The sequence below is a fragment of the Pleurodeles waltl genome, chromosome 2_2 (assembly GCF_031143425.1).
Source record: "Pleurodeles waltl isolate 20211129_DDA chromosome 2_2, aPleWal1.hap1.20221129, whole genome shotgun sequence".
In the NCBI taxonomy this organism is placed as follows: Eukaryota; Metazoa; Chordata; class Amphibia; order Caudata; family Salamandridae; genus Pleurodeles; species Pleurodeles waltl.
In genome coordinates, this window is record NC_090439.1 from 60,602,712 (window position 1) to 60,616,404 (window position 13,693).

Below are 13,693 nucleotides of genomic sequence, written 5' to 3' on the forward strand. Positions count from 1 at the left end.
AGTAAGAAGAAAAAAAAAAGAAAGACAGAAGAGTGAGACAGAACAGGGAAAAAGTCAATAATACCACTTACCAGTCCACCAACGATCTTGTCTTCTTCTTTTCTCCCACACCCCTCCTGAGTCACAATCTGGGAAGAAGAAGAAGAAGAAGGACAGCAAATGAAAATCCCCATGAGTGATCTAAGAAGACAGAAGTCAAAACACGTTAACAACCACAGCTAGGAAAGGAAACTAACTAAAATTCTATTTTTGAGTGCCTAAACCTAATAAAAAGCATACAAACGAAAGCACCTGCGATTCTTCATTACTCAGACCCTACGACAGACATGTACATCAACACAGTCAAAATGTACCATATCAGGAAAGCTGGAACATACACAACACCACTGGGTCACCACTCAAATGGCAACCAACCACTGCCATGGATTCATGGTCTGTCTCAACTCTTCACTAACTTTCTCCTGCTTATTTTTGCAGCTGACCAAGGTTATGGCATATAGCTGTGGGTCAAGACCCTATTTGCTAATCCAGATAGAAATGAACAGCTTGCCTACAATGAAGCACACTGGAAGACACACAATGTGGTGGAGAGGAGCTTTGGCCTTGTCAATGCCCGGTTCAGGTGCTTGGAAAGGACAGGAGCCTATTGTATGCATCCCTACTGGTATGCAAGATCATACTGGTATGTGCTATCCTGCACTACATGTGTGTCAGAAACAATATCCCCAGGGATGGACAAGTAGATGTCCACAATAAGGAGGACGAGGATGCGGATGACGACCAAATAAATGTTGTTCAACCACACAAATCTTGGTCTTCTCATTGTCCAATACTTATATTTTTGGAATGTGAATCTATCCTCCGGGAGTGTGTCAGGAGCACAGGAACAACAAGTATGGTATACACATCTTTGGTGATGTAGGGGGGTTCTACAAATTCCAAATCACATATCAATGATGGCCAAATCCCTAGCATGTGACTTCTGAAGGCCAGGATCCATGTACCACTACATATATTATTACATCACATGGGCAATGTTCAATTCCATGGGCCATTCACCCCAAAATCACCATCCCTAACAGGTTGCATGCAAGAGGGCCACACATAAGGTAGGGTCTGTCAGGAAATGGCGGTTAAGTAATGTCAAAACTGAACACTGTCACAACACTGAGTGGGAGTCTCTTGGCCTGCTCTGTACATGTGTGTCAAGGGGGGATATCATAGGTGGTAGTTAGTCAATGTTGGAAGCTGAGCCTGCACAGTGTGTCCATGGGAATATGTACTGCCAATACAATAGGCCACATCCCTGACACATGAAGGACTGTAAATCATGTATGGAACAAACACATTGGCTGGGGAATGGTCAATAACTTGGCAGTGACATGAATCAGCTAGGGGTGTTGAATCCATATACAGACACATTACAGATTGTATGGATTATGATTTACAATGGGAGAATGTATCTTCCAAATGATAGTTTGGCTGGAATGCAGGCAGAGTGTGTGACACACCCATCTATATAGGATGCACAACGGTCACACAAATAGGTTTGATTCACACATGTTTACTGCTAATAATGATAAATACATGTTGACAAATATATGGGTGTCTATCCTATGTAGCAGTGGGTACGCCATAGTCCACAATGTATGACCTGTGACTGAATGTCTACACAATATGCCTATACAACAACATAAACCAGCAAATAGCAATACAAACAACTCATTGTCACTTATATGACAGATCCATTTCATGGTACCAAATATAACTAACTTGCTCATACATGTAATGGCCTCCAGTTTCACAATCATGTGTGGCATGTGTGAACATGTGCAGCATTCTCCAATACAGTCAGGTACCCACATCACACTGAGTGGGAGTAGACACAACCATACCGTCAGCATCTGGCAAAAGATGAATATAGCACAAAGGAGATTATCAACCTCAACATCAGCCAGTAATTGTAAGAGTCAGTTAGGTTGTGGCATGCTGGGAGAATTGCATTGCCATGTTCAACGGTCGATGTGGATGGACAGCTATGAGATACCCACAAATTTCATGCCACGTTGAGACTACTCAAGTGCTGTGGCATGTGCTATGTCATGTGTGTCTGGCACTCATTCCAACTCACTAATTATGCCAATGGGACAATGACAACTGAGCTGACAGTTGTAGGAGGAGAGAATACTCCCATGTAACACAAGTCACATGTAGTATCCCATCCCAACATCACCTAACAATGTTGCTGTAGAAGATGTGTACAAGGTGCTAGCAGAAAAAAGACTGGGAGCAATGGAGGACACAAACATACCTCACCAGTCATGGCAGACAAAAGGGATAATGACCAGACAAACACTAAAACAGACAGTGTTAGACACCAATGTCTACATGTCAAACTCTAACTGATGGGCAGAAAGGGTGGGCATGTCAGTACAGGACCATGACATGTGTGCCACCAAAATACCATGGTAATTGCCCTTTGCATGGTACCAGAACAGAAGACCGTCACATACAATTCAATCTTAACTGTTTCATTTGTCTAACCTTTATATCACAGCAGTCATGAAACCCCAAGCAGGGTGAACATGGACACAACTTTGGACTCCTAAACATCCATACATGTTCTACATGTGTAAGCACACAACATCTGTATTTGAGAGGGGAAGGCTGACATCTCGTACTACATTGCAATTTATCACAACCAGGGCTGTATGTCCACAATTGTGCATGTCCCCATCCACTAAGAAGTGTGCACAGGCTGAAAATTAGTTATCGTAAATGGTAGAGATACCAGCTCAATAAACCCACGCACCACCGTTCTGACAACATCAACGTATGATAATTTCAGATGCTTGATGCACAAGGGGCAGAGTGAAGTGGACCACCATCAAACCATGGGTTTATGTAGCCACATACACTCACATAGTGATGTAGATGGGTAGGCCTGCTTTCTATGCTACACTGCAACACTGCAGCACAGTGGTACGGCATTGTATGTGACAGTCATGACTGACATGATGTTTACAGTACATAAAACACAAATGGAGGCAGGCACACATATCCCAAAGATCTCAGTGCACATGTACCACCATAATGGGCCAGCCATAGTAATGTGAATGGATAAATCATAAAAGCTAACCTAGTAGCAACATAATGGTATAGGTGTCACAAAACCTGTGACAGTTGAAAGTACCCATCAATTGTGCACTGATGTACACTACATATGTGCCAGTGATGTGACAACACAGGCAATAGTGAAAAGGACAACTTCTGTCTATGCAGGGAGATGTCAATATGAGCTAGCACATCCCCTGGCACAGCAATGTTGTGACGTATGACACAAATGGCACTACACATGTCCATACAGACACATGGCATATAGCATTCTCCATCAGCACACGTGTCCATTACATCTGCAGCAACTAAGAAACCTAGGAGAATACAGGGCACATGTGCAGCTGGCCTATAACTAGGTAATTACAATAAGTAACCAGTGAGTAGACACAAATGCACACTCAACTTGACAGGGGATGCGTGATGTCAAAGCAGTCCCAGTCCTCTGCATACTCTGAGTATATGATGAAATGGTTGGCACATCCCTCAGCATGTGAATGACACAGGGCCATTATAACAATATGGATGTAGTTAGGTAGACATATATTGCCCACAGACATAACTATGTATTCCACTTGCTACTCAGTAGTCATACACATAGGTGAGCACATAGCACACATGTGCCAACATACATGTGGACACAGTGTAGGACACATGAACATATGCCCAAATCATGAGTGAGTGCCTACAGCTGCATCATAATAACACATATTGGTTGCACATACCAATGACAGTGCAATTACAGTTATGCATAGACTTGCACATGTAACCAAAAAACATTTACCACATAGTAGTACAGGCCATGTAACATTTGAAATTACTCAGGGTGCATTCAAGGGCCTCAATGAAAAAAATTACGCTATTCCGAAAGGCGTAAAAAAATGACGCTAATGCATCAACACCACACCGCAACGTTACAAATATGATGCCTGGGCCCTGAGCGGCAATTCAATGTTACCACTACTCTTAGTCCACCATGTAGAAAAATCCCACATGACTCCCATGTGTCAAACAAATACAGGCAAGACGCACAAAATGTGACGCACACACCCAGGAAGTGATGTACAAGAATATCCTGCCTGTAAGCAAGGTACAGAAAGTGTAGTTCCACTTTCACTTCACAGCCTGTTCCCCTGTGTGTGGCTGTGTTTTGGAGGCGCTGGTGGATTAGTGGTGTGTTTTGAGGTCTTGTTGTGTCCCTTGTTCTGTGTCCTGTGTTCTTTTTGCATAAAATGTATATTTACTTACCATTTGCATTAATGGTGTACTGGTTTTTGTCATTGTATTGTGGGGTGTCTGTCTGGGGTAGTTTAGTTGTTGGGGTAGTTTTGGAAGTTTGGGGGACGTTGTGGGTTTAAGTTCCCTTTCTCATATATTTTTGTTTTTTTCACGCACTGTACCCTTTTGTTACGTCTGGGAAGGGTAGGATGGGGAGAATGTCTCCGGAGGAACTGGGGGTGTTCATATTGTTGGTGGGCATTACCTGCCTCTCATGCTGCAACTGGGTGGCCGGGGGGATCCTGGGCTACCCCACCGAGGCAAGGCATCTGCAGTGGGTCAAGGTCGTGTACCATCTGGGGAGGATCTGGTGGCTAGGGAGCAGGATCTGCTTGAGCATTTGGAGATCTAAATTGGCAGAACTGTTGGTAAGTCACGGTTGCCATTCAGTTGGCTACAGTAGCATTTGAGTGAAAGTAGCAGATAAGTCGGAGTGCTGCTTGTAAAGGTTGTGAACATGTCACATGCAACCTGTTTGAGGAGTCTCTGCCCCACATTACAACTAAACTATCTAACCTATGCTAAATTTATCTTAATCATAAAACAGTACACTCTAAACATTGCCCCCCCACCTCCCTTAAGAAACAAGAAACAAGTATGACAACAATTCGTTTTTCTGGTACTCCTGGCTGACAATATTGCAATAGACTTGCTTTTTAACTATACCTGCTGTATATGGTTAGTCTACCATATCTGTGTTCATCATTTGTGACATACTCAGTGAATTGCCTGTAGGTGATATGACCAGCATACACATTTGCCATGTTAGGAACCTTGTGTGTAGCTTTGTGCCTCCATAGTCCTGCACTCTTTTACTGACATTCTGTGACCAATTACATGAATTCACACATTACAATCATTTGGCAGAGTCAATGGATCACAATAGACTTAGACATGCTGATTGTGTAGTAGGTGTTTATTTACAAGTGGAAGTTGTAGTGTGATATTTACAATATCCAGGTCAGTGACCCCGTTTGTGAAATCCACACATTTGTGACACAACAGAAGTCCAGGGTTTGAGAGACATGTCCTGAAACCTGCATCAGCGTCGGTTCAGTCAATGTGGAGGACAATAATTGCCAATTGGTAAGTGAGAGACAGTGACAGTCCATAGCAGACAGGTCAACAGTGTGTAGGTAGAGTGCATATATCCTACTGTGATAACACTGGCATGATCTTTAACACAGAACTAATGAGAACACTGCCTGTGTGGCATAGGCTGGTGCTACCAGGTACTCTTCCGAGTAGAGTTGATCTGTTCCACATCTATCTCCTCCGATGTGTGTGGTGTATCCTGTGCCATTGGTGGTGGTGGTGGGGAGGTAGAGGGGGCCACACACACATCAGTGGTTGAAGATGTGGAATCCCAATTCCCAGCAGCTGCCATTTGTGAAACATATGACATCACATCAGGAAGGAGGACCTGCTGGTTTTTCAAAATAGCAGCAACAACCCGGTGGTAGGAAGCCATGTCTGCCCTGAGGGAGGCCACTTCACGCTGAATGGAGTCCAGCTTGTTGTCTGTCATGCTGCTGCAAGTTTGGGAGGGCAGTTGTTGTGGCCTCTCCCTCATAGCAGCAGCTACGTCCGTCAGACACTGCTGGACTCCAGGCAGTGGGGAGTGTGTGCCTCGTTTGGCAGCTGTGTGTTCATTAGCTGTCACAAGGCATGTGCGCATTCCCTCTAGACTGGCTCCCATGGTCTCTATCCCCACCTGCACCTGGTTGGCCAGCACCCACTGGACTCCTACCACTGTCCTCTGAAAGCTTGTTTCTGGGTCCTCAGAGTCCTGAGCTGTGTGGGTGCTAGTAAGTCGTAATATTTGGGTGTTGGGTGGGTCATCTGGGATGGCTGCTACATTGGTTGTCCTCCTTGCAACTGGAGATGATGTCTGAAGGGATACCAGGACTTCCTGGAGAGTCTCTTGGCTGATGGTTGTCAGCTGGTCATCCAGATCATCGGAAAACTCCAGGACAGGCAGATCAGCAGGAGACCCATCATCCTCTGCAATGAGATGGTGCAAAATCAAACCCTCTTTGTTGTGGGCGTTTACATGTCACACCACTGATTTGCCGTTGGTGGTTCAGTGACAACTTACAGCCCACACATTGTTCTTGTACATTATGGGTGCAATTGCTCAACTGTTTGCCCCACCTGAGTGTCACATTATGGAAAGTTCAGGTGGTGCAATTGGCTGCGTCATATTTACAAGGAGTGATGTATTTTCTTTTGATGGCTTGACACCATCTTGTTATTGTGGCCCCTTCCTATGCATCCATTTGGATGGTTGGGCCTTGCAATTGGTGTTGCAGTGGTCAGGCCACAGCAACACACATTGCAATTTTCCCTGTCCCAGTTTTCGGTGTTTTTCATATGCCAGGGCTGCACCAAAACCTTACCCCACCCCAGGGATGGCATTATGAAGGTGCTACATTGCTGTTTCCTTTGCTTGCTCCTCATGTTGATGTATGTGTATGTGTGCCACATTGCACGGCACACATGGACCTAGCATATTGCCATTTCAGTTTCTGGTTGTGCAGGGAGGTACTCCGTCCTACACAACTATGGTCTCCCCCTCAATGCAGCCATCCTTGCACTATGGTGCAAGAGATGGAGCATTGTGGCTGTGCAGCTAATTTGACAGTGTCACAGGGGTGGACCAAGGGATAGGCAGCATGTGAACTTCATTGTCTACATGACAATGCCTGATGCCACAAAATAATGGACATAGCCTGTTGACAACTGTTGAACTTAGATCAGGGCCACAAGCTAGTTTGATGGAGATTTTGCAGGTAGTTGTACTGGTGCATACATGGAGCATCATTACAAGTCTGGCAGTCCTATGACCACCAGACTTCCATTGGCAATATGATCACCGCCAACAGCGCAGGCGGAAGTGGCACATGTTGTCCATAGGGAATGCCGCATGGGCCAATGGCCTGGCACTGGCAGGTTGCTGGCACCTTAAAGACTGGCAATACCACCTGTCTTGTGACACCAGACCAGTATTACAATCAGCACTACCCTCCAGGTAAGTTCCCGCTTTTCCACCACGTTTGCATGGTGGTCAAACCTCCATGCAAAGGTTGTTGGTTATGTGGTGTGGTGTGTCCGTGGGTGCCCCTGCACAGCCCGTGCATCTGGCATGGGCAGTGCAGGGAGCCCCATGCCCAGGCCCTTTGCGCTTTCCACTGCCTTATTTGCAGTGACAGTTGCAGCAATTGCTGTCACACCCAATACACTCCAAGATTGGTGCTGACTCCATTTGATCCATCAACAATGTTGTGGTAACTGCCCTACAGAGCTGACATGAGGATACAGATTTCCACCTGCCATCCCAGCGTGTTACCCATACTGACAGCTGCGGAGGGCACACTGCACTAGCAGTCTTACCAACGCCAGACTTGCCCATGCACCATCCCCCGCCCGTCAATGTGAAATTGTACACCATGATGTTCACAGACGCACACCACATGTTGTGTTTGTGTGATTGTTTCCCCATTCCTATGTGGCGCACATGGTTGTGTTAAAGTAGTTGTGGGCTCAGCCTCGATGTGTTGTGACCTACAGATTGCAATCTGAAGTTCTTATTTTCTCTAGTGGCACTGTTCTGATCAGCGTCAATATGTGTGGCTCCACACTGCACCAGGATAGTTACACTGGGTTGTGCCATGTTTCCTGTGATACAAGACCACCCTGCAATTCCCCTAGCAGCTGCCCAGATTACTTTTCCCTGCACTCAGACAGGCATCCTTACTGAATGATGGAGAAGTGGCTGCCTCATGAGGATATGCTATTTATGTGCGGGGTGGTGGTGCTTCCTGCACATATCTGAGGAATGTTATCTTCTGTGCCTTTTTAATATGTGCTGTAAGATGCAGCACACATGTGTTTCAGCAATGGGACAAGGCAGTTGCAAAGTCTTACTGCAAGAGACACCATCATGACGTAAACCCAGAAATGGTATTGACTGACGTACTAGTCTCTGATGTCTTAGTTGTGTTAGTAGGGTTTGTTTGACTATATGCAAGGGATGCTGTGATGACACAGCCACAGGCACAGTAACTAGATATGCCTTCCATCCTATGTGCTGCATATGTAAATGCTGGTATGTAGCCCTGGTGATTGACATATGTCCAGGTTGTGTGTGTGTTGTGGTGCATGGCACAGCCAAGGCGGGTGTACATGTGTTGTTTATGTTTGAATGGTGCAACTTGATTTATGGGCAATGTGTCCCTCTGCACTCCACACACATGCATTGTGAGTGTCCCATGTGCCTCCCCATTCTTGCATTTGTTACATTTGCATTTCTATTCCCCATGCACCTTACCCTGAATCTGTGGTGGTTCCTGGTAGTCTCCGCTGTCCTGCGATTCCAGTGACCAGCTCCTCTCGGATGACCACTGCAACCATCTCCTTCATCTCATCCAGGGCCTCCTGTGGTGCTGGTTTTCCACCTTCAGTTTGCAGTGCTGCCTTTCTGTTCCTTGAAATCTTCTCCTTAGTTCTTCCTTTACAATCATGCCAGTGTTTCTTGCACACAGTTGCAGTTTTCCTCACCTCTGCCATACTGTTAATTTTGTTAACTATTTTCCGCCATATTGCCCCTCCCCTACCAACTGGCAATTTGGAGGTGACGATTAGCTGAAGTTTATGCTCTGTTACCTCTCTCAAAAGTATTTCACGCTCCTACACACTAAATCGACATGCGCTTTTTCTTCTCCTTTCCCTGGGACTTCTGTGTGTCATCCTGGCTGGTTCCTGGCTGTATGGGGTCACCCTGGGGTCTCTCCTGGCCTGCTCGTTCCATTTCCCCTCTCCTTTGCAATGTTTTCTCCAGGCGCAAATGCAGGCTTAAAATGGTGCATATTTATTTGCAACATATTTATGTGCCATAAAACAGGTTAGACAGCATTAACGTCAGTTTGCCTTACGACAGGGTGCAAGGGTTAACATCAACATTTTTTACTCTAACCAGTTTTAGCGCCATCCTGCATCATAAGTATGATGCTCGGGTGGTGCTGAAAAATGGCGCAAGCGAGCGGTAAATTTTTTAGCGCAAAACTGTGTTAGCACAGTTTTGCATCAAAAAGTTTCAATATGGGCCCCAGTATCCAATAGTGTCTAGTGTAAACCACTCCTAGGATGCGGTAACATGAGGAATAGGAGTCACTGACAGTGGCCCTCTCTTGAGGTGATGGAATCATAAGTAGTCCTGGTCATTCAATGCAAGCAAGCAGTTCCCTCACCAACGGGTATTGTCACATGCATCTACCCAAATCACCAACACATACGACTACATCCCATGCCTAAGTCAAGTACCATCTATCTAGAGTTACTCAATTGTCTCACATATAAAATGTCTCATATATAAAATGCTATTTGATAAATATACAGCCTTCCTGTGCAGATTCTTGAGCTAGTCCTGATGAGAACCAGTGAACTGAAAAATAAGGCTGAAACACTTCAATATTTTCATAAAGCACATTCATCGCATAGTTGAAAATTAGGACTAATATTGTGGTGAGGTTGCTATGCCGGACTAATCTTTGTTGTCGTGTGCAAGAAAAGATGGCTTCCTTGTTCTAGATCAGTTTCGATAGAGAAACATTGATTTTTAAATTCTAAAGTTGAGAACTCAAGGTCCCTACTAATCAGGAGATAGATTTATCTTGTTCATAACATATGGGTATTAATTCTGTTATCTTTGTATGATAATATTTGTTAGACTTGGCATCCTAGGCCTGGTCTCCCCTAACTGTTTGCCTCTGTTTCCCAGGGTGTTGATGTGTGCTGGACTCTGTTTTTACTGTTTTTGTTACCCTGGGCACTTTACCACTGCTATCCAGTGCTAAAGTGTTCCTATATAAAATGTGTATGTAATTGTCTTTCCATGATTGGCATATTTGATTTACTGGTAAGTCCCTAGTACAGTGCACGATGGGTGCCCAGGGCCTGTAACTCAAATGCTACTAGTGGGCCTGCAGCACTGGTTGTGCCACCGACATGAGTAGCCCTGTAATCATGTCTCAGACCTGCCACAGCAGTGTCTGTGTGTGCAGTTTTAAACTGCCAGTTCAACTTGTCAAGTGTACCCACTTGCCAGGCCTAAACCTTCCCTTTTCTTACATGTAAGACACCCCTAAGTGTATGTTTAAGGTAGGATATATACTAATGTGTTTTATTTGTCTTGACAGTGAAATACTGCCAAATTTGTTTTTCACTGTTGCAAGGCCTATCCCTCTCATAGGTTAACCTTGGGGCTGCCTTCAATCATGATTAAAGTGTAGATTCCCTTTGGGAACGCATGGACATGTGGAGTTTGGGGTCTCTGAAATCAAAATTTAAAAAAACATCTTTTAGTAAAGTTGGTTTTGAGATTTTGTGTTTGAAAATGCTACTTTTAGAAAGTAGGCATTTTCTTGCTCAAACCATTCCGTGACTCTGCCTGTTTGTGGATTCCCCTGTCTGGGTCAGTTTAACTGTTTGCACCTCTCTCTAGACAGTGACACAAAGGGAGCTGGGTTGTAGCCTGCATATCTTGATGAGCCATCTGTGCTAGGAGGGTGGGGAGGAGTGGTCACTTACACCTGAAAGGGCTGTGCCTGCCCTCACACAATGCAGTCTCCAACCCCCTGGCGTGTGTCTGGGGCCTGGCCTGGGCAAGGCAGGATTTCCCAAACAAGAGAGACTTTGCTTTGAAGTAGGCCTACTTCAAAGGCCGAAATGGGTACGAGAAGAGCACCCAAACCACTGAAAATTAGATCACTTCTGGACATCAAGAGGAACCTCTGCCTGGAGAAGCTGAGGATAAGTGCTGCCCTGCATGTGACTGTGCTTTGTGGAGCTATCCTGCAGTAGCTGCTTCTGCCTGGTGAAAGGGGACAAAGGCTGGACTTTGTTGTACATTCCCGCTTGTGAAGAAATCTCCAAGGGCTTGTCCCGAGTTTGCCTCCTGTTGTTGAAGTCTCAGGGCTATCAAAGACTTCCCCTGCCAGCACCTGGACTCTCTACTGAGACTCCCGCCATGCCAAGTCATGCTCTATCCAGTTCCTGGGGCCTTGACAGGTGAAGCTGGCAGACCAAGATTGAAAATCCATGCACAGACCGCCAAGCGGGGAAAATATTGACGCACTTTCCGTGACAAGGCTGAGAAACGACGCGCTGACGGCTTTGCGGCTGAAATTAATGCTCCACCTGCATCGCAGCTGGAAGATCGACGCAAGCAGCTGGAGAAATGATGCACAACACCCGCTGACGGAGGCTGATAACGTTGCAACCCACATAGTGCTGTTTTACTCATACCGTGTGGCAGGATTTTTGACGCAAACCTTGATGGGTACGGAAATACAACGCAAAGTCTGCCCAGACCTGAATGCTTGCCTGGATCGAAGCATCGCTCTCCTGCAGAGAGGAAAAATGACGTATGCCGACCCAAGGAGGAGAATGACGCATGGTCTCGCTTGCAGGTGAGAAATTGATGCATCACTAGTCTTTTCCGGTGCACACTCACCCGTGCATGTTATTTTGACTCTACCCTGGTACTTTTCAATGCTAACAGTGTTTTTACTGTGTTCTTAAGGATTTAAGACTCTTTTGCTTTTAAGATTAATAACTTGACTTGTGTATGTTGGATTTTTGTCGTTTTGGTCCTGTTTTGTTTAGATAAATATTTCCTATTTTACTAAACCTGTGTTGTGTCATTTTGTAGTGTTTTCACTGACTTACTGTGTGTGTTTGTACACATACTTTACACCTAGAGTCTAGGTCCTAGACTCTGAAGTTAAGCCTGCCTGCTTGTGCCAAACTACCAAGGGTGTGAGCGGGGGTTAACTGAGGGTGATTTTCCTGTACCTTGACTAGACTGAGGGTCCTTGCTTGGACAGGAGGTAACCCGACTGCCAATCAAAGAACCCATTCCTAACAATATTAAAATGTATGTACATAACGGTACTCCGGAAATCAGATTGGAAAACTTAATTTGAAATAGTAGAGGAGTGGGACAAAAATGTGCTGAATGTATTGGCAATTAGCTTCCAATCCACTTTCTCCCTCGAGCTCTTTAAGACAACATTTGTTTTTTAAACTATTCCCTTGGAGTTTACCTTCCTCTTTTTCATATGGGGTATCACAGGCCACCACCACATTAAAGTACTATTTTGTTGAGTGCATTTCATTTTCAAAGACTTCAGCTGCGCTATAACAGATGGTGGCCCTTTTTACTATATATGAGGCATGTAGATGTAGCAAAAGCACTATAGTTTGCCACTGTAAGGCACCCAGCTTTGGTTTGGTTCTCTATGACTCCACATCCACCAATGTGCAAATATATATGATGTTTTTTTGTTTGTAAGATATAAACTTTAATTTATAATGATGATTGTACCCCTATTTTCTGAAGAGGAACTCAAAATTGTAAAGTGTTTGTCTTGTGTCATGTGTTCACATTATGAAAGTTTCGGAGGCTCTTGGTGGGATTTTCAAGTCAGTGCTTAATTCGAGTGGGTGGTTGCTGGTGCGGGGCATCAGCACTTATTTGTTTGCATCAGGCGTTGCTGAGAGCAAAAGACAAATGGGAATTAAGGAGGAAGAGAGGTACGGAAAAGCGTCACAAAGTGAGAAAGCAGGAAGCTGCAAGAGTGAGCTGAAGGGGCAAGTAGTGGCTGTAAATGGATTAAAGATGCCCGAGATGGCTTTATGATTATGCTGCCTCAGCATTCAGTAATCGCACATTTAATTGCAGCAACTTCATGTTTCAGAGGAGGGCTTTGGGCACTGGCACATTTTTATACAAATTAACCACTGCTTCAAATCCATTGTAAAATGTGGCTTTGTGACGTGATTTACCCTCTATGTGCAGCTACAATCCCAGATTCATATAATCACTCAATCATTGTGGTTAGCTTCCACAGAAAGATTTCCATACCAGACCTGAATGTAAAGCTTTTCTTCCAAAAAAACAAGCTGACGGGGGGGGAGATGGGAGAGACCATTATATTCTCATTGAGCCTTGATAAAATACATTGGGGGTCATTCTGACCCTGGCGGTCATGGACCGCCAGGGCCAACGACCGCGGAAGCACTGCCAACAGGCTGGCGGTGCTTCCGGGGGCATTCTGACCGCGGCGGTAAAGACGCGGTCAGAAAAGGGAAGCCGGCGGCTGCCCCAGTTAATCCTCGACGGCGGCGCTGCAAGCAGCGCCGCCATGGGGATTCCGACCCCCTTCCCGCCAGCCTGATTCTGGCGGTTTTCACCGCCAGAACCTGGCTGGTGGGAACGGGTGTCGTGGGGCCCCTGGGG